This window comes from Notolepis coatsorum (genome assembly GCF_963971535.1).
Source record: "Notolepis coatsorum genome assembly, chromosome: 4".
In the NCBI taxonomy this organism is placed as follows: Eukaryota; Metazoa; Chordata; class Actinopteri; order Aulopiformes; family Paralepididae; genus Notolepis; species Notolepis coatsorum.
Window position 1 is genome coordinate 157980628 of NC_140168.1, and position 26604 is coordinate 158007231.

At 48.5% G+C, this 26604-nt stretch overlaps 1 protein-coding gene across 1 annotated transcript in view; it reads right to left on the reverse strand.

Moving 5' to 3' along the window:
• The window catches only part of cdh7a (cadherin 7a), a gene marked incomplete at both ends in the record, with an annotated part of 728354 nt that overhangs the window by 62947 nt on the left and 638803 nt on the right, over positions 1-26604 (reverse strand). The window lies entirely within an intron of this gene.

Below are 26604 nucleotides of genomic sequence, written 5' to 3' on the forward strand. Positions count from 1 at the left end.
AATTAGTCCGCACCTAATTAGTAAATAAATGGGCACAGATTAAAATTAAAGTCAAGTCAACTTCTCCATAATGTGCTATGGGGAGTTGGAAATAATCTATAAAGTCAGTGGGTTATCGTCGTCGTCAGGGGGTTTAGGGATCTCAGGCAGCTCTATCAACTTGGCTACTGGTCTGGTGTAGGTCCGCCCTTGGACGATGACTTCTGCCGCTCTGACCTTCCCATCGGAACCAGTAATCACTCTGCTCACACGGCCGGCCGGCCACGTAGCTCTGGGTAGTGACTGGTCTATTATCATCACGACGGTATTCACTGTCAGGTTGTCCTGTCCTTAACCCACTTCTGACGGGCTTTAAGGGATGGTAGATAGTGTAGGAGGAAGCGGGCCCAAAACTGGTCGGCCAGTACTTGGCTGTGTCTCCACATCCTCCGGCCGTTCATCTCGTCCTGTCTGTACACCGTCTGAGGAAGGGCAGGGTCCAGCCGCCCCATCAAGAGGTAGTTTGGGGTGATGGGGTCGATGTCCGCTACGTCGCTTGAAACATAGCCGAGGGGCTTAGAGTTCAGGACGCCCTCGATCTCTGTGAGGACCGTAGCCAGGACTTCCTCGCCCACGGTCTGGGCCCCAAGTACGGTGTACATAGCAGTCTTTATGGATCGGACCTCTCTCTCCCACGTTCCCCCGAAATGGGGGGCGTTCGGGGGGTTGAACTGGAAGGTGACCTGAGCAGGAGCGAGGCGGATCTTGAGTTCTTCACCCATAGTCAGGAAGCTCTCTCTTAGTTCCGTGTCTCCTCCTCGGAAATTTGTCCCTTGGTCGGACAATAGCACTGATGGGGTTCCTCTCCTTGCTTGGAACCTCCGGAATGACATGAGGAACGAGTCTGTACTCATGGTCTGGAGGAGCTCAATGTGAACAGCTCGGGTGGTCATGCACTTGTACACGATGCCCCACCTCTTCTCTGTCCCTCTTCCTTTCTTGACGTTGAATGGGCCGAAGCAGTCCACGCCCGTGGAGTGGAAGGCCCGCTCGCCGAGTCGGAGGCGGCAGGGAGGCAGGTCGGCCATCATCGGAATACTAGGCTGTGCCCTCCACTTGCGACAGGTTGGGCAAGTCCGTTGGAATCGACATACAGCTTCTCTCCCTTGGAGTATCCAGAAGCGCCATCGGATCTCCGCAAAGACTCGCTCGGCCCCCGCGTGGTGCACCACCTTGTCGTACTTCTGGATGATCAGCTCTGTTATCTTGTGTCGGCTGTTGAGGACGATGGGATGCTTAGCATCTTCGGTCACGTCCGGGGCCCATCTCAATCGACCACCCACCCTGATGAGGTGCTGGGCGTCGAGCTCTGGGGCTAAGGTGAGGAGTCGACTGTCTGAGGGGACTGGCTTTTCCCCTCTCAGACAATCTAGTTCTTCTGGGAAGGAGTCTCTTTGTGCTCTCTTTAGTAGAAGAAGTTCTGCTTCCTCGTAGTTCGATGCGTCGAGGTCTGTGGTGGGGGGAAGCTCCGGGTGGTGCCATAAGAATGTCCTTTTCTGAGCACTCTCAAAGGTTAAACAGTCGGCTAGGTCCGGGTCCGTTGGAGCCGGGGCTTGAGTCAGCCCGCAGAACATAGACTTCTTTATCTCTGACTCATCTTGGTTCGCCTCCCGTGGTGTGGGGATAGGCCACTTCTCCTCCGGGAGCTTGAGGAACTCAGGACCATCACTGTAAGGGTTAGGACGTGTGAGGCGTCTAGGGACATCCCCCGTGTGATGACATCCGCCGGGTTCTGCTTGGTGTCAACGTATCTCCAACATGCTGCTCCTACCAGGTCTTGGATCTCGGTGACTCGGACTCCGACGAAAACCTTGTACCGACAGGAGTCGGACTGGATCCAGGTGAGCACGGTCATAGAGTCTGACCATAGGATGATCTCACTCACCGGTATGGTGAGTTCACTTTGTATCATCTTTGCGAGTTGCGCGCCTACCAGAGCTGCGCAGAGCTCTAGTCGCGGGATCGACTGCTGCTTGCGGGGAGCTATCCTCGAGCGGGCCAGGACGAAGGCTACGTGGACTTCTCCTCCCTCTTCTCGGGCTCTCAGGTAAGCCACCGATCCGTACGCCACTTCAGAGGCGTCGCTGAAGACGTGCAGGTCTATCTGACACGTCTCCAACCGCACTCTAGGGGGGAAGTAACTCCGTTGGATGGTCACATCTCGGAGTGAGTCAAGTTCATCCTCCCATTCTCTCCATGTGGAAGCCAGGTGCTCGGGTATGGGGTCGTCCCAGCCCTGCTCCTTGTCCCACAGTTCTCTCACCAGCATCTTCGCCCGAGTGGTGTAGGGGAGGATACATCCCATTGGGTCGTACTGGCTGGCGAGTGTTCGGTACACGCTCCGCCGAGTGGTCAGTCTAGTCTTGGACGTCTCCTGATCCGTCCTCAGGGGTGTGTGTCTGTAGTGAAGCGAGTCCGTCTTGAAACGCCAGACGAGGCCCAGGGTCATCTCTTGCGCTTCGCCTGGGGTGTGCGCCATCCAGGTTTTGCTGCTCGCGGCCTTGGTCTCTGGGGGGAGGCTTCGGAGGACTTGATGGTCACTGCTGGCCCATTGTCTGAGGTCGAATCCACCTTTGGCCAATGAAGCTCTTAGCTTCAGTAGGATGTTCTCTGCTTCTTCTGGCGTAGATACGCTCTGTAGGCAGTTGTCCACGTAGAAACTTCTTTCCACGCTGTGTCGGACCTCCTCGTCGGCTCCGGGGTCTTCGGCCACGTGCTTCTGTAACGCGAATGCGGCGCAGCACGGGCTGCAGGTGGTGCCGAATGGGAGTACCTCCCATTGGTATATCGAGGGTTGTTCGTCGTTGAGCCTCTCTCTCCACAGGAACCTCAGTAGAGGCTTGTCTTCCTCCATCAGTCGGACTTGTAGGAACATTCCATTGATGTCGCCGCTGATGGCCACTTTGTCCTGACGAAAACGTATCAGTACGCCGAGGAGGGAGGGGCCGAGTGTCGGGCCGGGCAGGAGCAGGTTATTCAGATTCTGTTGTCCAATCTGATAACTGCAATTGAACACGATGCGGTTCTTTCCGTTGTGGGTGACCTTGTGGTGGGGCACGTACCATGACTCTGTCGTCCTTTCTGCCTCGTGGTCATCTATTTTCTTTATATGGCCAGCCGCGATCAGCTTCTCGATCTCGGCGCGATATATCGTTGCTTGGGGGGGTCTTTGGCGAGGCGCCGCTCAGTGCTCTGTAAGTAGTGGTGTGTCACTTCCTTCGGCACGTGCAGAGTGGGCATCCCTTCCCGCCTCAAGAGTGGGGTCGCGTATCTTAGCACTCCGTCGACCTCGACCCTCGTAGTCTTCTGCTCGAGTAGGACTATGGCATACTTGTCCTCCTTTGACCGAACCATTTTGCGTTTGTTCTTGAATGGCAGCGAGTCTAGTGTCCATAGTCTCTCAACGTGCTGCAAGAGGGTATCGTTTGGGTCGCTCACCTTGGTGTAAAGGCAGCGTGTGGACGTTGGTCGGTTGGAAGGCCCGGAGAGAGGGCCTTGGAGTGTCCATCCCAGTCGGGTCTTAACCGCGGCTGGGCATCCTCTGGGTCCGATGTGGACCGCGTCCGTGGGGACGATGAGGTCTGTGTGGTCGGAGCCTATGAGCAGGGTCGGTGTAGCGCCGTCGATGAGCGGTATGGGCAGTCGGCGTAGGTGTTCGTACTTCTCCCTCAGCTGTGGGATGGGGTAATCGTAGCGTGACAAACCTATGTCGTAGCTTGTGAACGCCTTGTTGATGCTGTACTGCTGTACCGCTTCTCGGGCTGATCGATCGCTGCTATGGTGAACGAGACATTTTCACCTTTTATTGTCTTTAAGTCTCGACGAATGGTACAGATTGTCATGGTCTCCTCTGGACCCCGCAAGTCCAACTGGGTCGCGGCGGAGGCGAGGAGGAGAGTCTTCTCCGACCCGTCGTCGAGGACGGCGTAGGTGTCGAGTACCTGGTCCCCGTGACTGAGGAGTACTCGTACCACCTTGAGGAGCACCCGGGAGCTTCCACTCTTCGCGGGATCAATGTAGAGTACTTCTGCTCTCAAGCTGCTCTGTGGGGCGGGTTTCCGCTTGTTGCTCTCGTGCAGTGCTTCGAGGTGGGCGCCGTCACACTTGCCACACTTCTTCTTAAGGTGGCACTCGGCTGCCATGTGGCTGCGCGCGCAGCGGAAACAACAGCGGTTTGCTTTAATCCACTGACTTACGTCATCTGCGGTCAGTTTCTTAAATGCGTCGCACTGTGACAGCCAGTGTTCGTTGTCGCAATATTGGCATGCGATCTTCCATTTTCCCTTAGCGGGGGGGTTATGACTCTTCTGTCGTGGCACCGACTCGGCCTGGTGCATCACGGTGATGGGCCGGCTTTGGTCTTTAAACCTTCTCGGCCCCTCTTTAATGTTCGAGCCACCCCATGCGAAGGTGTCAATCCTTAGGCTGCTGACCTCTCTGGCTAGGAAGTCAGCGAGGTCCAGGAGTGATTGTTCTGGGCCATTGGGGTCACGGTGATTTCTTTGCCGCCGAAAACGTTCTTGGCGGAATGGGGGGAGCTTCTCTAATATACGCTCCGCGTTGGAGTTGGCGTACAACTCGTACATCCCCTTCTCTCGTTGTGACCCGAGCATCCCTACCAGGGATTGTACTTTGACGGATAGGTCGTCCAGGGCTCGATTGTCTTTAGCTGGGGGGAGACATTCAATCTCACGTATCTCCTGAATGACATAGTCCCATGTACGTCCGTAACGTGCGTCGAGGGCCACCAGGGCATCAGAATAGGGAGTCTGTGAATTGGAGTATGCCAGCGCTATGTTGTGCGCTCTAGTTACCTTGAGGTGCTTAAGGAGGATGGCATACTTGTAGGACTCGTCCTGTACTCCGGACATAATTGTCTCTAGGCACATACGCAGTTCGGTATACTGCGCTCTGTCTTCTCTTGTGAAGTCTGGGAATGTGGGTGTCCCAATGTAGGATGCCATGGATGGCTGTGACACTGACGCCCGTAGGGGGAGAGGCCTCCTTGGCGAGTCTCCTCGTACGTGGGGTCGTTGGTTTGTGCTGGGCGGGAACCAGAGGCTGGGCCCCCAGGCACTATTCCTCGGTGCTGTCTGTTGCTCGAACTCCCCACTGGGACGGGTTGGGGGTTCATAACGCCGCGTGTCGGGACTGAGACCGGGGGTGCACTGTTCCTCCTGGTCTGAGATGGGTGCGTGCGGGTGGGCTTGCTGTCCTCCCTCGTCCTCCGCTAGGCTTTGTAGTCGCTCGGTTAGCTGCTCTGCAACGTAAGCAGGTTCTTCCCGTAGGCTGGGTCCCGTGTAGCTTTGTCGGGGAGGGGAGGGTGCCCTCGACCCGTGTCGTGATGATCTCCGGGAGCTCCGGGTGGAAGAGTGGGGTGTCACTCTCTGGAGCGCTTGCTCCATCATTTGTGCTTGTAAATGGTCTTGTTCCGCCTCGCGCTGTGCATTGGCTGCGTCGCGCTGTGCATCGCGCTGCGCATTGGCTGCGTCATGCTGTGCATTGGCGCGGTCTCGCTCCATGGTTTCTTGAGCCTGGAGGCGCCTCTCTTCCAGTCTGAGATGTTCGCGCTCACTCTCTCGTTGCGCTTGGAGACGTGCACGCTCACCCTCTTGTTGCACCTGGAGACGTCTCTCTTCCACTCTGGAGTGTTCACGTTCACTTTCTTGTTGCGCCTGGAGGCGGTCACGCTCACCCTGGAGGCGGTCTCTTTCGGTTGAAGCTGTCAGCGTGGCGATCAGGACTTGCGCTAGCCTCTGGTCGGCCTCGCTTGAGGATGACGCTGATGATGGTGATCTGGAGTTGGCAGGGCTTGGCGGTGACCTGGTCTCTTTACGCGCTCCGAGGTCCATCTCGGGGGCGTTGTACTTTATCTTCTCCCACGCTCCGAGGTCCATCTCGGGGGCGCGGTGCTCCTTTCTCTGGTGCGCTCCGAGGTCCATCTCGGGGGCGCATTCTTTATCCTCTTGCGCTCCGAGGTCCATCTCGGGGGCGCGTTCTGTACCTTCTTGCGCTCCGAGGTCCATCTCGGAGGCGCGGTCTTTATCTTCTTGCGCTCCGAGGTCCATCTCGGGGGCGCGGTGGTCTATGGGCATAGTCAAGTCATGTCCCGCTTGCCCCCCCCCCGTGAGCTAAGTCAGTTTCACTTAAACTAGCTTGGGTCTCTACCGGTGGGGTTGACAGGTCGATAAGGTTGGGCATACTTAAGCTACTAATTTTATCCTTGCTTAACGTCCTTTTAGATAAGCTAGGAGGTAGATCTACAGCGTAGTTCTCCAAGTGTGGAGGGGGCTGACGCTGGTGCCTAGGGCGCTCTAATGGGGGAGAGCCGTTTGGAGAGTGTCCGCCGCTGGCCATATTATTATTAATATGATTATTATTACTGATACCCTCCGGCTCGAAGGACCAATTGTAGCTGAGGGGCTACACAACCCGGACTGTATTAAAAGATTGTTTATCAATCAATCAATCAAATTTATTTATAAAGCACATTTCACATGACACGTGTCAACCAAAGTGCTGTACAGAGGGTAAATACACAAGATACATATAGACAACAATCACACTCCGTTTTATGGGAGGGCACACAGGCAAACACATAGAAAAACAGGGCATGAGTCAGTGAACGGGAAAGACTAGTAGGTAGAAGTGGGTTTTGAGCCTCGATTTGAAGGCATCTATCGAGGGGGCGAGCCTAATGGAGGTGGGGATGCTGTTCCACAGTTCAGGGGCTGCGATAGCAAAGGCACGGCCCCCCCTGAGCTTGAGGTTAGACCTCCGGACTGTCAGGAGCCTCTGATCGGCTGACCTGAGGGACCTGGTGTTGGAATAGGGGGATAGGAGGTCTGAGATGTAGGAGGGTGTGTGACCATTAAGGGCTTTAAAAACAAATAGGAGAACCTTAAAATCTATCCTGTAGCGTACTGGGAGCCAAGTAGATTAAACCACTACTAAATATAGATTGCTTGCCAGACAGTACAGTTAGATAAATATGGCAGACACTCAATTGACGGCACGGGGACAAGGATATCAAGTTTACAGTATTTTAATCGTCATATCAATATACAACTGAATTATCACGTTGCTCTTTTAATAGTAGAATGTCAGAGTATCAAAGTCAGGGGGAATGAATATTTCCTAGGTTAAGAATACTCGACCGGAGCTCTGCAGGGAGTGAGAGGAGGTGATACAGGGCAAAGCAAGGGGGGTAGCTGGAGACGATGATTTCCCTCTCTGGAGTTGTAATCTCCGGAGGAATTGAAGAATGGTCGGATAATCCTGTGGTCACTGAAGAAAAGGGGTCTCGTACGGAACTGGTCCTTGTAATCCTAGCGCCCGATGGCAGGGTTAATAGCTCTTAATCCAAAGCCCGATGGCATAGATGGTAGCTAGCTAGCTTCGTTTGTACTGGAAGCTAGCCCGATGACGGTCTTCAGGGAGTAGTTAGATCCAAACGCCGATGGTTTTAACTATACGTTTCTCCACGTTACTTCGCTTACACAAGTCACTATACTGCGCCAATAATGGCTCTACAATATTATGGTCGTATCTAAGTAGCTACTAGCTATCCGTAACGATACACCGCTGGTAGGTCTGTGTACAACTGTACCGAACGTATTACAATCTCGCTCTGCTGCTTCTCCTGTTCTGATACTGCCGACTCGTTTCTTCCACTGCTGTTAGGTTCCTGCTCACACGGCTGCTTGCGCCATCTACAATATATATACTCAGACTGATTCCTAGAGCGCAGCCGATTTACCTGTCCGGAATCAATGCGCCTGCTATGGGCATGTCTGAACTTGCCCGGACACGTCTTTGAACTCTGTCTGAGGGGCTCGTCTGCTGGCGCCTCCAATGTCAAGGGCGGTGCCCAATGAGGCGAGCGAATAATACTATGGTGCAAACGGATGGCTTAAAGGTATATAGCTTATATATATAAACAATATACAAGTTATACAAAATAATAAACGCAGACTTTCAGTATTAATCTGGACCCTTCAGAACAGCCGCCTCCTAATTAGTCCGCACCTAATTAGTAAATAAATGGGCACAGATTAAAATTAAAGTCAAGTCAACTTCTCCATAATGTGCTATGGGGAGTTGGAAATAATCTATAAAGTCAGTGGGTTATCGTCGTCGTCAGGGGGTTTAGGGATCTCAGGCAGCTCTATCAACTTGGCTACTGGTCTGGTGTAGGTCCGCCCTTGGACGATGACTTCTGCCGCTCTGACCTTCCCATCGGAACCAGTAATCACTCTGCTCACACAGCCGGCCGGCCACATAGCTCGGGGTAGTGACTGGTCTATTATCATCACGACGGTATTCACTGTCAGGTTGTCCTGTCCTTAACCCACTTCTGACGGGCTTTAAGGGATGGTAGATAGTGTAGGAGGAAGCAGGCCCAAAACTGGTCGGCCAGTACTTGGCTGTGTCTCCACATCCTCCGGCCGTTCATCTCGTCCTGTCTGTACACCATCTGAGGAAGGGCAGGGTCCAGCCGCTCCATCAAGAGGTAGTTTGGGGTGATGGGGTCGATGTCCGCTACGTCGCTTGAAACATAGCCGAGGGGCTTAGAGTTCAGGACGCCCTCGATCTCTGTGAGGACCGTAGCCAGGACTTCCTCGCCCACGGTCTGGGCCCCAAGTACGGTGTACATAGCAGTCTTTATGGATCGGACCTCTCTCTCCCACGTTCCCCCGAAATGGGGGGCGTTCGGGGGGTTGAACTGGAAGGTGACCTGAGCAGGAGCGAGGCGGATCTTGAGTTCTTCACCCATAGTCAGGAAGCTCTCTCTTAGTTCCGTGTCTCCTCCTCGGAAATTTGTCCCTTGGTCGGACAATAGCACTGATGGGGTTCCTCTCCTTGCTTGGAACCTCCGGAATGACATGAGGAACGAGTCTGTACTCATGGTCTGGAGGAGCTCAATGTGAACAGCTCGGGTGGTCATGCACTTGTACACGATGCCCCACCTCTTCTCTGTCCCTCTTCCTTTCTTGACGTTGAATGGGCCGAAGCAGTCCACGCCCGTGGAGTGGAAGGCCCGCTCGCCGAGTCGGAGGCGGCAGGGAGGCAGGTCGGCCATCATCGGAATACTAGGCTGTGCCCTCCACTTGCGACAGGTTGGGCAAGTCCGTTGGAATCGACATACAGCTTCTCTCCCTTGGAGTATCCAGAAGCGCCATCGGATCTCCGCAAAGACTCGCTCGGCCCCCGCGTGGTGCACCACCTTGTCGTACTTCTGGAGGATCAGCTCTGTTATCTTGTGTCGGCTGTTGAGGACGATGGGATGCTTAGCATCTTCGGTCACGTCCGGGGCCCATCTCAATCGACCACCCACCCTGATGAGGTGCTGGGCGTCGAGCTCTGGGGCTAAGGTGAGGAGTCGACTGTCTGAGGGGACTGGCTTTTCCCCTCTCAGACAATCTAGTTCTTCTGGGAAGGAGTCTCTTTGTGCTCTCTTTAGTAGAAGAAGTTCTGCTTCCTCGTAGTTCGATGCGTCGAGGTCTGTGGTGGGGGGAAGCTCCGGGTGGTGCCATAAGAATGTCCTTTTCTGAGCACTCTCAAAGGTTAAACAGTCGTCTAGGTCCGGGTCCGTTGGAGCCGGGGCTTGAGTCAGCCCGCAGAACATAGACTTCTTTATCTCTGACTCATCTTGGTTCGCCTCCCGTGGTGTGGGGATAGGCCACTTCTCCTCCGGGAGCTTGAGGAACTCAGGACCATCACTGTAAGGGTTAGGACGTGTGAGGTCGTCTAGGGACATCCCCCGTGTGATGACATCCGCCGGGTTCTGCTTGGTGTCAACGTATCTCCAACATGCTGCTCCTACCAGGTCTTGGATCTCGGTGACTCGGACTCCGACGAAAACCTTGTACCGACAGGAGTCGGACTGGATCCAGGTGAGCACGGTCATAGAGTCTGACCATAGGATGATCTCACTCGGATAATCCTGTGGTCACTGAAGAAAAGGGGTCTCGTACGGAACCGGTCCTTGTAATCCTAGCGCCCGATGGCAGGGTTAATAGCTCTTAATCCAAAGCCCGATGGCATAGATGGTAGCTAGCTAGCTTCGTTTGTACTGGAAGCTAGCCCGATGACGGTCTTCAGGGAGTAGTTAGATCCAAACGCAGATGGTTTTAACTATACGTTTCTCCACGTTACTTCGCTTACACAAGTCACTATACTGCGCCAATAATGGCTCTACAATATTATGGTCATATCTAAGTAGCTACTAGCTATCCGTAACGATACACCGCTGGTAGGTCTGTGTACAACTGTACCGAACGTATTACAATCTCGCTCTGCTGCTTCTCCTGTTCTGATACTGCCGACTCGTTACTTCCACTGCTGTTAGGTTACTGCTCACACGGCTGCTTGCGCCATCTACAATATATATACTCAGACTGATTCCTAGAGCGCAGACGATTTACCTGTCCGGAATCAATGCGCCTGCTATGGGCATGTCTGAACTTGCCCGGACACGTCTTTGAACTCTGTCTGAGGGGCTCGTCTGCTGGCGCCTCCAATGTCAAGGGCGGTGCCCAATGAGGCGAGCGAATAATACTATGGTGCAAACGGATGGCTTAAAGGTATATAGCTTATATATATAAACAATATACAAGTTATACAAAATAATAAACGCAGACTTTCAGTATTAATCTGGACCCTTCAGAACAACATCATAACCATGTCACAACAGCAGTTATAATGTATATTATCATCAATACGTTAGTTTACTAATAGGCCTCTAGGTCAAAAAAAGCAAATGGGTTCTGTATGAATTTTTTTAATATCTCTTATTACTCTGGATAATATACCACACAACTTAAAGTTATTGGCATATATTGGAGCGCAGTTAGTTTGTCTCCCCTATTTTTAGCATTTGGCAACAATCAGATTTGAAATTAGTTTCAAAATGGCGGCACTCTGGCAAAAATAAGAAAGCTAGTGTACATACAGTAGATTTCATTATCTGTTCTTATGCACACCTGGTGATACTAAATCCAAATTGAACTCTGGCATTTGAAAGATAAGATTTGGCACAATCAATAAATGTGCGAATTGGCTATAATGAGGTAATTTATAAGCCTGTTATTCTATATTCTATAATAATATTTCAAATTGCATTGGTCCGGATGGGAGAATTCAGTACTGTATCTACAAATCTTCTGTTTAATCATCTTCCCTTTATTCATTTCCTTAGACTTTCTGTACACATGATCTCAAGAAGGTACTGAACAAGCTCAGTGGCAGTTCTTCATGTCTGGTAATTTTTTGCATGGTGTTATTCACTGTCAAAGATGCAAAGAAAAATCATAATTCATATTCTCCTTTGTTTCATCACAATTGAAGCAAGCCTAGTAATAGACACAATATTTCTGACACCGGGAATACATTCACTGAGGTCCATAGATGTCCCTAGATACCAAGAACATGCAAATGGACCTTGTAGAAGTGGAGCAATATTCCATTTATTTAGGTAATATTACTTAAGTAATAGTCTCTATGTGACTGGAAAATACAAATTAAGGGCTGCAATAAGGAAAGCAAAATCCAACTACGCCGCCAAATTAGAACAACAAATCACAACCAACGATACAAGAACCATCTGGAAAAAACTCCAGGACATTACCAACTACAAAAAGAAACCCCCCCCCCCATACCTGACAGTGATGACCAGCTCCCGGACAAACTCAACATCTTCTACACTAGATTTGAACAGTCACCCCCCCCCACCCCCCTCCCCCCTGCCACCTCCCCCCTTCCACATCCAGGAGGAAGAGGTGAGGACCACCTTCAAGAGGATAAAAAAAAATAAAGCAGCAGGCCCAGATAACATCAGTTCATCTGTCCTCCATCACTGTGCTGCAGAACTGGCCCCCATCTTCACCAACATTTTTAACACCTCCCTCCATAACTGTTCAGTCCTCCAATGTCTCAAACAGTCCACCATCATCCCTGTACCAAAATCCAACAATATCTCCTGCCTTAACGACTACAGACCAATTGCCCTCACATCCGTAGTAATGAAATAATTTGAACGCATCATTCTCACCCACCTTAAAACCAGCACCACCCCCCTCATGGATCCACATCAATTTGCCTACAGAACCAACAGGTCTGTGGAAGACACAGTCAACACAGCCACTCATCACCTGCTGCAACACCTGGAAACCCGCAACTCATACGCCCGCATTCTGGTCATGGACTTCAGTTCCGCATTCAACACAATCATCCCAGCCAAACTCATCAATAAACGACTGGACATGAACATTGACCCCTGCATCTGTCACTGGATCCATAGCTTCCTCTCCAATAGACAACATAAGGTCAAAATAAACAACATCACATCCCACCCTCTATATCTCAGCACAGGAGCCCCCCAAGGCTGCGTCCTTTCACCCTGGCTTTTCTTCCTATACACCAACCTGCTCATATCCCTCCACAACTCCGTCAAAATATACAAATATGCAGACGACACAACCCTTATAGGCCTCATCACAGACAATAATGAAACAGAATACCGTACACAAATCAACCACACAATCACCTGGTGCACAGACAATAACCTCCTCCTCAACTCATCAAAAACCCAAGAACTCATCATCGACTTCAGACGCCAGCCAAACCCCAAAACCCCCATATCCATCTCCGGCAAACCCATAATCACCACAGACTCCTTCAAATTTCTCTGCACCCACATAAGCAATAACCTCAAATGGAAAACCAACACAGACCACATCCACAAAAAAGCCAATCAAAGACTCTTCTTCCTCCGCCAGCTCAAAAAATACAGTCAGAAAACATCTCCTGCTCCGCTTCTACCAGGCTATCATTCAAAGCATCCTCACCTTCTCCATAACAGTTTGGTACAGCAGTCTGGACACTCACTCCAAAAACAAACTCCAAAGAATAATCAATAAATCCTCCAAAATAATCCGCACCCCCCTCCCATCTCTCAAATCACTCCAACGCCAAAGCACACTTAGAAAAGCTAGAAAAATTATCTCTGACCCCACTCACCCAGCACACCACATCTTCCAGCTGCTGCTCTCCGGGAGGCGCTACAGATCCCTGACCACCAAAACATCCCGCTTTAAAAACAGCTTCTTCCCCACTGCCATACGGACACTGAACTCCCTGTAGCCCCCCCCCCCCCCCCCCCACAACCCCCCCTACCTCTGTTGCTATGGACATGGACATAAACTCTGAACTTTGATATTGAGGTCTTGTAATTGTGTATTTATGTATTTAACTGCATGTAGTATGTACGTAATGTAAGTGATGTTATATGTGACCGCGACCAGTGATTGTGCCCACATGTCTACATTTTCATTTTCCAGATTTTTCCAGATTGTGAAAGTACAGAATGTAAGCTTTCAAATGATGTGTCATACTTTGAAATCTGAGAATGTTATTATTGTGATGTGCTAATTTTAAATCTTGTAGCAGTCTTTTTTCCCCAGAGACTTAAGCAGAGAAAACAGCTCTCAAAGATTTGACACCTAACGCCAGGTTTCTGCTGGGCGTAAACAGACCTCCCAGCCACACCTCTCCCCTGAATAGTATTAACATAATTAAGTGCTGTGACAGCCATGCTGTCATGACAGATAAGATACAAAATCAAACATTTTGTATTGTATTGTAGTACTATAGTACTATTTGTTTACACTGCTTGTACCCCCCCCCCCCCTTGCAGTATATTATTGAACTAAAAAGCTGGACTGTATTTGCTCATCATCACATTGTACCAGCCACCAAAATATTCATCAATATTTCTGTAGGAGTTCTTAGTAGGGGTGTAAAAAAGTACCCATAAATTAGTGACGATGGACATTTCTCTTTACATAAATTAACACTTGTGTCTGTGATCAATTCATAGAGCTATCCTACCTGGGGTGTAAAAAGTACCCAGAAATTATACTTGAGTGAAAGTATGGGTACCGTCTCAAAATCTGACTCAAGTAAAGCCAATGGTCAATATCAAGTAAAGAAGGCAACTCATAGTGGCACTCTGTATCAGCAAGTACTCAACATATTAGTAATGCACCCTCTAATATCTAGAGACAGACAGAAGGGGAAACGTAAGGTTATGTATATAACCAAGTTCTATGAGTTATGGTGCGCTCAGCACCAGTTGCATAATATCTCGCTTCAGTGGATATGCACTGAATAAATTTCAAAATGTACCTTTACATACCAACATCCGTCTGACCACACCCCCATCTGCTGCCTACATAAGCAGGGGTGGGGCCACACACTCATCTCCTTCCCAACAAATTTCACCACAATGAAAGATCGAGGGCCGCAGCGGCGTCCTGGTGCTGAGCGCACCATAACTCATAGAACTTGGTTATATACATAACCTTACGTTCTATTTCGTTATGGCTTCGCTCAGCACCAGTTGCATAACAGGAGCTGAGCGGGAGCCATAGCTCGACAAATGTACCCCGCTGAGGCCCCCCACAACCATCAAACCGGGGAGGACCGAGCCCCCCGACCCTCCCTAATGGAGGATACCCCCCCTATTGGAGGCTTACAGGAGGGAGACGGATCCGACCGTGCGAAGAGGAACTCAAGCAACTCAACGCACAGGGTGAGCAGACCGTGGCTTGACCCCACGACTACACACACGCACAACCTGCATGCCACCCGGGAACGAACAGAAGGGACAAACCTCGTTACTGCCCCCAAAATCACGGGGTCAAGAGCAACCCAACCCCGTGGCAAGGCTGTAGCAGCGGAGCGTGAAGGAAGACCCAGACCCACCGAAGGGACTGGATCCCCTGGAAAAAGGGGGCCCGGAGGCTTATAGCTTATCCGCAACAGTAAGTTACTTCCGGGGTAGGCCTGATTGGCCCCGACAGGCACGTGACGCGCAACTTTCTCTGCCGCGCGGCACGCTCCGCGGAGCCGAGCGGCAGAGCTTGCGGAATTACGTAACCGTCCAAATACGCCATGACTTTCATTCGGCGCTTCAGCTCACCTGGCAGAGCAGCGGTCCGTTGTTGGTGAGTTCGAATCCCATCAAATATTTTTTTTTTAACGTGATTTTTTTTTTAACGTGTATTCTTTCGCCGGTTAAGGTTAGGCATGGTTAAGGTTAAGGTTAAGGTTAGGCATTGTTTCGGAGTTGGTTAAGGTTAGAACGGTTAAGTTTAGGCGCTGTTAAGGAGCTGGTTAAGGTTAGAGTTTGTCTTAGAGAATGGCAATATTCTTTCTATGGTTAAGGTTAGGCATGGTTAAGGTTAAGGTTAAGGTTAGGCATTGTTTCGGAGTTGGTTAATGTTAGAACGGTTAAGTTTAGGCGCTGTTAAGGAGCTGGTTAAGGTTAGAGTTTGTGTTAGAGAATGGCAATAGACAGCCTATTTCCGCGCGACAGCTCTCAGCAGCCTCGTTGCGCGTCCTGAGTTTGCCGCGTCACGTGCCTGTCGGGGCCAATCAGGCCTACCCCGGAAGTCACTTACTGTTGCGGAACAGTTACAGGCGGCCCGGAGAGGTCAATGATGCCAGGCATCAAGACCCCACCAGGCGGTCACTTAGTGACACCGCCCCCCACATCGCCAGCGTATTCGGATAAGGCCCCTCCAAGAGCGGGCCCTTTCCCCCCAATAGCACACCGCCTGGCACACTGACTCTGAAACACAGGCAGTCAGCATGGCCGTAAGCACTCAAAAAGGTTAACCAACGGAAGCAGGCAGCGCACCGGGGAAACCAGGCAGAGCCTGGAGCACTGCGGACGAGACAGGCGCCAAAGGAGTAAGCTGAAAACAGCCCCCCCGGCGGAAGGGGCGTATGCTGGCGTTGTTGATCACCATGACAAAGCCTCCATTAAAAAAAACCCACCCAGAGGGGTCAAGGCAGAGAAGGCTGACATGATTGGCAGACGTCATGAACGTGCAGGGGCACACTCAACCGGGTAACCCGGGAGTTGACTCTGCTCCAACATACCAGGGAATCAACCACCCTCTCGGTACAGACGGTGGTTGTTCCTATAACCCCTCAAGAAAAAACTCCAAAACACACCTGCGGGTATACACTGGCTATACCGCAGTACAAGTGTTTCAGTTTTCAAAAAAGGGTTATTCCAGGCCTACGGGTCGACGAAACATTACTTCGGACCGGGCCCGGCTGCTCGGGAAGCACAGGGTTACCAGAGGAGGTCCAAGACCACCCCAACAGCCCCCTCTTCGCCACGCGTGAGAGAGGAGCGAAAAGAATGGAGAACCAGCCCTAAGCACACCGCACTTGGTATTCCCAGGCGGTCTCCCAACCAAGTACTAACCAGGACCGAACCTGCTTAGCTTCCGAGATCGGACGAGATCGGGCGTGTACAGGTTGGTATGGCCGTAAGCCATTACGATAGTGCAGACTTTAACATGTACAACAAAGGGTCTCCATAACGCCTAACCCTGTGACACCCGGGCCGACCCGGCATTTTCCCCCCCGAAAAAAGCACAAGTCCCTCAGGGTACCAGAACAGCAGATCTGCATCCCCGGCGGACAACGGGTTAACTGACCTGGACCAGCGCGACCAGACCAGTCCCGTGTCCTAATCACGCCGACATGCCCACTCCAGAAGAGGGGGTAGGTATGTGTGTCGATCTAAAACATGAAAAGAGGGCACCACCCAGACGGTCCCATTTGGACAGTGCTCAGTGGCCCACCCCAAGGGCGTGAGACCCCTCTACATTATGTTCTGATCTATTCCGTTAACATCCCCCAGATATGAACGAGAATTCATCGAGACAACCTAGTAAACTGGCGCTCGGAAGAGACAAAACTCCATCCCAGTTGCCCTATAAAAACGCTGTTTTAATAACAAGCAACCAAGGCGCACTTAGCCCCTGCGTGATTCTTTAACAGAAACACACCGAGCCAGTACTATGTATGCATCGAGACCCAAACACATCAATGGATAGTCTAGCAAGACACCAAACATTGTTCCTCCAAGTCGCCTGGGAGAACGACATGGAGCCGTCGTGCTTTATGTTCCTTCCTCTTTTTATTTAAAAAAGAAAGAAACACAGACTGACATGAATCCCACGTGACGCAGCTGAGGGTAATTTTCTTTTACATTTTTACATCCCACCACCCTCGCCATAGGGAGGAGACGGAAATCCCCAGAGAGACTTCCCACGCGAGCCGTATAGATTGAAAAGAATATATTGCAACATTGAGCTACGTAATACTTGGGTTAGGGCTCTCCGAGGAGGAGGCACTGAACCAATACACACTCAATAATCGAATTGAATCGAATACATACACAATAGAGCAGAACTCCTTTTTGAAGTTCTACTCACCTTGACAATCTGAGGAGGAGGCTCTGAACTCTGAGGAGGCTCCCTCACAGGGAAGGAGAGTCCGAACTCACAGAAGGCCCGAGGAGGAGCTTCGTGAGGAGGACCTCTGACAACTCCCTGAAACGGATCCATAACATGGACCTGAACAACCCACGGAAGTCTTACCAACAGAGACGCGCTCAGTGACGTACTCTATGGCGGGGGAATTTCTGCTGTGCACACGCCCAATCTTCCAGGGCGTGGGACCAGGAAACTCCCTCCCTCCCCCCCCCCCCTCTTACCCTGTAACGTGCCGAACAGCAACGTGACAGGAACCTTGAAGGACAGGAGGTTTTAACCCCTGACCAATCAGAAAAGGGGAGGAAAGGATTACCAGTTCACCCCTTTACGACCCCACACCCATGATACGATGTAATGACAAATAGAGCATGACACAGTCATAGTCTGCTACATGAAGTATCTAACAGCTTCACATAGCTCATGTGCTAACCTGCTATCTGATTTTTACTAAGGAAAAAACACAGAATAGAGAGGGCCCCCTTTAAGAGCCCCGGTACCAGACTTACACATGTGCTTCTGTGGCCAAACCTAACCCAGTTGTAGATCACAAGACACACACAACCCTTCATCTCAACAAAAAATGGCAAAAGTACACTCTTGCTACAGAGGAACGCCGTTTTTCATAACGAGAGAATACAGAATCCTCGATTATGTATTGGCCACAGGCCTTGCTAAGCACACATGATAAGTGACCAAACAATCTTTTCTTTAGGAAAATATAGTTTCTCAAGCGGAAAGCACAACCCCAGCAATTAAGCTGAGGGTTACATCGTATCCCCACAAACACAGTGACACAATATATTGTAAACAACATGTCTGAGAGGAGGGTGGGGAAGCCCCAGGGAAACCGGGGGGATCACCCCTCCTTCCTTACCCTTGATACGACCAAGTTGAACAGGTAACCCTGTTAATATGTGAACACACTGTTCATTGTCATTACAGGCTGAGAAAATAATTCATTCCTCAATCACATGTCACTAAGCATAGCTTTATAGGTTAATTAACCCCCTTAGTTGTGAGTTCACGTTACATGAACACACATGTTCTCATCACAACTAACCAGATCATTTTTACACATGTAAACAACAACCCGATTTCTATGGAGAGAGAAGCTATACCAGTGACAAGACAATTCACACACAACACGCGTCGTATCCTCAATGCATTGCAGCAACACATGTTTTGGAAAACATCGTTATTACAAAACATTTAGAAGGGAAGGAAAGAAGAAGTGTTTAAAGTCCGGTCGGGACCTTCCTACCCTGAGCGCAGGCCAAGAGAACTGCAATCTGGCTAACGGGACACCGAAGTTGAACATAGCATCTCCTGTGTCGGCGACGAGGGTAGCGTCGCTGCGCCACCCAGCCGCTACGTTTCTCCATGTTGACGCAGTCCTCGCTGGCAGGGCTCCCGGTGTAGGTTCGACTAACATCCTCTGTCAAAGATGACGTCGTAGTCAGAGTGTTTAAGGCATGTTATAGTCATAGCAATGTGTAGCATCAAGCTAACAGCCGCTCTCGACTGATAGCAACAAGCTAACGTTTCCTAGCCTAGTGACACAACGGGCTAGCGCCGCAGCTAACAGCTGACTGGCTAACAGGTAGGCCACAACTAGCACGCAAGCTAAGCAGCTATCACCTGAACTGTACACAACGACATAACAAGCCACACTTCAGACAGGCCGCCATCTGAAACCCTCCTCATCCTTTAAGAGAGAAGAGAAAAAGAGATGTCAACACAGTTCACAACGGTGATTTTACCAGACATACGGCGGGGCCGGCACAAGTCCCATCTGGGCTGCAGCCGACTTGAACATGGATCTTCCGATAACGAACATCCATGCCCACATTTCCTCGTTAGGGTGTACTTTCACTCTTATGTGAAAGATGGGGCCTGCACAAGACAGAGAAGCATCCGCTTGTCCAGAGAATCCTGGGATCACCAGGTCCTGGTCGCGGCCCACTAGTTGACCATAATGGGCTTCAGACCAAGATCCTCCGCCGTCGCCTAAGAGGCCGAACAGAGGACCCTAATCTGGGGCCGGCTTTCGTAAAAATGGTCAGCTAGCCCCCATAGCACTAACAGACAACTGGCGCTTGCAAGCAAACATTACTCACCCAGGCTCGAAAACCAACCAGTCCCTCACAACAGACTTCCACTGTCCAGCTGCATAGCCGGAGGGCCAAACCCATCCAGCCGCAGCAAAGGAGGACTGCAGATTGGGGAGTATATCAGCGACGGGAGCCCCTAATACGAAAAACCGGTGGAGGTTTAGAATGATCATCATCTTCCAGACACTCCAGTGACGAAGACAATATCGCCGTATTTTCTCGAAAATAGTGAGAGAGAAAATAAAGATATAATGTCAACGTATCTCCTTGTTCTTCCGTTTTCCTTTCCTCAGACTAATATTTTCTCCACCTCAAGTGGTGTATACAGGCACTTCCTTGTGGATGAAATTTGAGAAGGAGATGAGTGTGTGGCCCCACCCCTGCTTATGTAGGCAGCAGATGGGGGTGTGGTCAGACGGATGTTGGTATGTAAAGGTACACTTTGAAATGTATTCAGTGCATATCCACTGAAGCGAGATATTATGCAACTGGTGCTGAGCGAAGCCATAACGAAATAGAACTGTGTGTAGGTTGGTGGTACCAAAGATGACATTAGATTAGATTCAAATGTATTGGTATTGTGCAGTGTGTCAGAGTGAAAGGTAACAGTAAAGTACATTGACAATATACAGTGTAACAAGTGAGTAAATGGGGATATTATTATGTACCGTGATACAAGTATATAGTAATAAACGGCTCATCGTTTAATCCTTTAATATTTCCCATTACAGTATGTAATCGAAATATTATCATTGCATGACAAATCAGCAGACAATATCAAATCAATTCAAGAGGTTTATTCGTCACAGGGCATACAGTGAAATGCGGGTGGTCATGCCCGCATCGATTGTGCAATAATACTAATAATAAATACATAAAAAACAGGTAATAAGAAGGCATAAGATGTGCATGATAAAAATAGACATGCTAATACAATACAGTTTCAACTGTCATTATGCTATACTACTATAATCTAAACTATACAAGAACCACATCGGTTCTTTCCTTTAAAGTGACCTTTCCATTTAGTTTAAAGTTTTGTTTATTCATCGCATACATACCAGGGCATACAGTGAAATGCGGTTGGCCATGCCCGCTACGATTGTGCAATAAAACAATAGTAATAGTAATAATAATAAAAATATAATGTACATGTACCGGTACACAACAATACAATTCTTCTATGTCCCTATGCTATACTAGTACAGTGTGTGTGTGTGTGTGCTTGTGTGTGGAGCGTTCAGTGTTCATGACTCTGATGGCCTGGGGGAATGCCATCAATATTGCACTATATTACTATACAAGAACCACTCCTGTTCTTGTTTATTTTTTTAAAGTGACCTTACATGTGAGCGTGTGCAGCATGAGTGTGTGTGTGTGTGTGTTCATGTTAAAGTATGAACTATGCAACAATCACAACAAGTTATTTTCTTAAAGTGTCTTTTTCAAAGTGACCTATGGTGTGTTTGTGTGTGTGTCTCTCTGCTCTCTACACACAACAATACAATTCTTCTATGTCCCTATGCTATACTATCTATGTTCTATGTTACTAACTATACTATCAAGTCAAGTCAAGAATGCAATAATAAGAATCCAATAGGATGAGAATGCGACGTTTGTGCAATAATACAAGTAATAAGAGTAAGACATAATGTATGCACATGAGTTTTACAAAAGCTTTTACTATACAAGAACCACTCCTGTTCTTGTTTAATTTTTTAAAGTGACCTTACATGTGAGCGTGTGCAGCATGAGTGTGTGTGTTCATGTTAAAGTATGCACTATGCAACAATCATGTGTCTTCTCCATGGTATCTAACATCGTACAGTCTTGTTCTGAGGTGCTCTAGACGTTGGGAGCGGGCATGTAATGTCTTTTGCGGCATCAGAACAGTATTGTCTTATCTCCTTAAAAAGATATTCCTGTCGGTCGTTGTCTAGTCCAGGTGGGGGGAGGACTGGAAAACCAGAGATGGTTGGGTAGCGTTTTGGGTCTTTCAACAGCTGAAACGTGAATGGCTCTGGATCGTCACGGTGTAATTTCGCCGTCACCATGCCAGGACTGTTGGCATCGAAGCTGTAATAGAATAAACAACACATTTAAATTATGTGAGAGAGAGAGAGAGAGAGAGAGAGAGAGAGAGAGAGAGAGAGAGAGAGAGAGAGAGAGAGAGAGAGAGAGAGAGAGAGAGAGAGAGAGAGAGAGAGAGAGAGAGAGAGAGAGAGAGAGAAAGAGAGAGAGAGAGACAGACAGACAGACAGACAGACAGACAGACAGACAGACAGACAGACAGACAGACAGACAGACAGACAGACAGACAGACAGACAGACAGACAGAGGAGCAAGTGTGGTAATGTGAGAGAGAGAGAGAGAGAGAGAGATAGAGAGAGAGAGAGAGAGAGAGAGAGAGAGAGAGAGAGAGAGAGAGAGAGTGAGAGAGAGACTAATACAATAGAATATAGATAATTACCTGAAGTGCTGGTATTTCTTTATTTGTGGGAATCTTTTGAAGAAGCCACCCAGATGCTGGTGCCAGTCGTAGCTTTGCACAAACACTGTGCCATCTTCCAGTCCCACAAGCTGGGGGATATTGACTCCTTTCACTGCAGAGCTTTTCCTCACGATGTCCGCAATGCCTGCCAGGGTGTCGACCGCAGTCTTCCTGTAGACCTGCTTGATCAAACCGAAGCACCAGTCGGGGCCAAACTTAGTGTGGCCTGCAATCAGGAAGTGGAGGCCAAGCTGCAGGTGGAGTTTGTGAATCGTGCGCCAGGCAAAATACCACAAGACATAGTTGTTTTTATTTTGCCCGGAGCAATTGTCACAGTGCAGGTCGACGTACTTTTCTCCAACTCCATAGTTGGTGAAGTAATGATCCACATAGCTGATAACGGCGTTGCTGCCCTTACCAGTCGAGATCCCTTCATAAATCAGGTAATTCACCTGCTTCGTCAGCCCTTTACAGTGGACACCGAACAGGCCACATTTGCGCGGTGTTTGAAAAAAGATGGGACCCACTTGAAAAGGGTGAGATGGGAAATGCACCTGACAGAGAAAGAAGAAAAAGAAAAAGAAAAAAGGACATTGAAATAAGGGAACAGGGGAGGAAATTAGGCCACTTTACTAGCCAAATGCAAGTATTTTTTATGTTTGGCGAGTGATTCATGAAGAGCACTCGCCAGTCTGGCGAGTACTAGTAAACAAAACAAAAAAATCATTCTGCAATCTGCCCATATGCCCTTCACAACGGTGATGTTGTCATACTTGTCATTCAGAATACACCTGCTGAACCCCTAGCGTTGACATGAGATTCGATTCCAATGTATTGTCATCATACAGCACAAGTACAGTACAACCAGAATACGTTTGGCATCCAACCAGAGTGCAAATGTAACAAGTCAAGTTCAAGTTGTTTTATTTAGCTATTACATTACAGTGAAATGCTTGGTTCTTTCACTGCCCAGTGTCTTTCACTGTTCCCTCTTTCATGTTAATACTGTATGTGATATCCTAATATTTTGAATAATATCATCTACTGGGTGGGGGGGAGGGGGCAATATCATGACGTTCCCTACAGGGTCCTACAGTCACCAAATACACTCCAAATACAACTCCAAAACATTCCTGTAAGCATGTTGTGACCTGTGTATTCACCACGTGGAGAAATAAAAAATAATTTAATTGTATTTATAGTGTATTTGGAGTGTATTTGGTGACTGTAGGACCCTGTAGGGAACGTCATGCTATTGCCCCCTTCCCCCTCCAGGGAAGATGTTAAATAAGCTAATTTCCCAAAATGTTGGAGTTTTCCTTTAACAACAAAAAGCAACATTATATTGGATATTCACCTGCTGTGCGTAATCAAAGCTGTAGTGCATCGTGATATCTTGGCTTGCAGGTGCGGAAGGGCCTAGAGACAGATCCATGGCCGTGCATGTTCTTTTTGTGGACGTAGTCATCTCCTGCAACAGCTCACGTTCTCTGTCAACAAGGGCCAGATGTTTTAACTGCACCTGGATGAATGCATGAATGAATGAAAACGTTATTTAACAGATTGCAGAATGGGTACAACACAGTACGGCTCAATACACACACACACACACACACTCTGTTTGAATGCTGCACTATGGACAGGTGGTACAGGGGAATAGATGGTGGTATAGGGATGGCTAGTGTGATGTCACAAATTACTTCCATGTCCACTAGCATATTTAGTCTAATGCGGCCAATGTAAACAGCAATGCCTACAGCCCAGGAACCGGTCACCCTTTTTACTGTGACATCCTACTTCGCTGCCTTCTCAAAGTCTGTGAAAAAGGGCCTCAACTCGTATAACAAAAAAAAACGTCTGTAGTGTAGTAGTGAAAGTAGACTGTACACACCTGGAGTTTCTCCACCTGCAGCTTATCTGGCCTCCCCGCGGCTTGCCTTAATTGGTGATTGTTGGTGTAGCATTGAGAACACGGATGTTCTGTCTGTCCTGGGTTTTGTGATCATTATCTGCGGAAGGAGTGCTTTCCACAACCGAAGGAAGGATCTCTGACCAACAACACGAAATCCTGAAAAGACAAGTGTTTTTGTTAGATTGGTAGAATAGAATATTATCTGTATAGTGCAGCAATGCAAGTTCACAGTGGACGCCCTCGCAGGGTAGAATAGGATTCGACGACTATCTCTACACTTTAAACCTATTTAAACCTATTTAAACCTATTGCTAAACATACATATACGTCCAATACAATACATCTACGTCCAATACAATATACAATCATAAATACACTTACCCATAAATGAAACAGAACGTTGGACAACAGACGACAACGTCGTGGAATCTGTATGTTGTCCGTGAAGCCAGGCATACACCGTTGACTTTCTTTGTACTTTGAGTCATCTCTGAAACATTTTGGCATGTTCCAATAATGGACAACAGACACATGTCCCTTTCTCTTGGTGTCAACGACGCGGTGTCTAATCTGTTTTGGTAGATTAGCTCAACCGACAGTTTTTTTGAACAAGACAGGGTCGATCGTTCAGAATTTTCCTTTCGGCGTGTCTGGCACTTACAGTCGAAAGCGTGTATCTTTCTGAGTTCCTCTTCTATTTCGCTCTCCACCGTTAAACCAGCCATCTTTTCAACTGATCGCATGGTCGATTCAGCTGAAAAGCCCAATGCTACAGTTTCAACGCAAATGACTCTGTCTCCGTCATCGTCTGCCTCACCGCCGGAGGATTCGATTGCATCTGGGACAATGACGCCTGCTCCTTCTGTTTCCTCGTCGTCGGATGATAGAGCTGGCCGCTCACATGTACCGTCATCGTTGTCACCGAAGTAGTCCGTTATGTGGTCACTCATTAACGCCGAGGAGTCTATAATCATTCCATCTCTTCCTCTATTAACACTTTCAGTGCCACGAGGTGGCGCCAGAGTTAGCTCTTGAATGCCACCATCGGCGCCAATGTTACGCTTAATATCGCCTAATCTATGTTTTAAATTATGGCTATGTGTCTAATCTGCCCGTCGCTTATCAAAGAATCCTTTTCCAGTCAGTGCTGTCTGGTTTTTTATCGCTTCATTTCCGTTTGAGAGCATTTTGAAAAGCACCCGTTTTGAGGTAAAAAACTGTCCATTCTGGACCATTCTATGATAATCGTCTTTTACTGGAATATTCCAGAACGTTGATATTTGTTGGCCTATTTATGAATCGTTTTCAAATAAACGCTAGATGATCAATATTATACGTGCACGCACGCACATTCGAGCCGCGCACGGATAATCGCTGTGTTCATTTCCTCTTGAATTTTTACAGTGAAACCGATAGAGCCCATTTCACAAAACAGCTTATATCTTCATCAAAATGAGTCTGATTATCCTAACACTGATAACATAGATTCCTTACCTGACATCAGATGGTATCCAACTGGTATATTCCAATTCCTGATCACCATTAGAAAAAATCGATAAGTGTATAGATCCAACGCAATTTTTTTTTTTGTATATATTAATAATTCCGAGAAAAGTGAGTGGCATAGAAAGTGTTAAGATCAGCTGATAATCTTTGTGCGGCCATGTTAACGGTGAATGATATCTGAGCTGTAAAAAAGTGAAGCAACAGGTTCTGTGAATATAAACACAGTGTGGGCGTACCTCCCAAACAGCAGCCTTTCACATGCAAAAATGGGACAGCCCCGACAGGGCTCCGTTGCAGAGGAACAGACTCTGTCTCAAGGAGCCATTTTTAAACACAGATTTATTACAATTAGAGTTATTATATATGTTCGCTGTTATACTAAATATGTTCTATATATATATATATATATATATATATATATATATATATATATATATATATATATATATATATATATATATATATATATATACATATTCTATATATAAAAAAAATACGAAAATTAAATAATAAAAAAAAAAAAAAAAAAATCCTTTTTTTAAAGGGGCTATGTACTGCTATTCCTAGCACTATTTGGGCAACTTTACACAATTCCTGTTAGTCTACTGAAGACATCTGTAAGGTTTTTTTCAAAAAAATGCATTGTTTTATATTTCTAATCAAGTACTCAAAACCATCATTTTCCAGCTTCAAGATTTCAGGCTGTTATGGCCTGGCTCCGCCCATAAGCACTTTGAGTGACAGTCAGCCCACACAGTCTGCGAGTGGTAGACAGAGAGAGATAGAGAGAGAGAGAGAGGGGGTGGGAGAGAGAGAGAGAGAGAGAGAGAGAGAGAGAGAGAGAGAGGGGGGGTGAGAGAGAGAGAGAGAGAGAGAGAGAGAGAGAGAGAGAGAGAGAGAGAGAGAGAGAGAGAGAGAGAGAGAGAGAGAGAGAGCTTCTTCCAGAGCGAAACCCGACACCTCTGCACACACTCCGGAGGGAAAAAGAGAGAGAGAGACAGCAGCAGCTTGTGGGCCTCCCTTCCTCCCCTCTCCCGTGTGCCGCGCAGCAGGTCCCCCCCAAGTGCTCCCTCTCTCTCCATCTCTCTCTCCCTCTCTCCCTCCAGAGAGCATGCAGAGGCGTCGGGCCCCACTCCGCCTCGCAGCATGAGGAAGTGGCTTCCACTCGCTGTCTAGTCTAGGTAG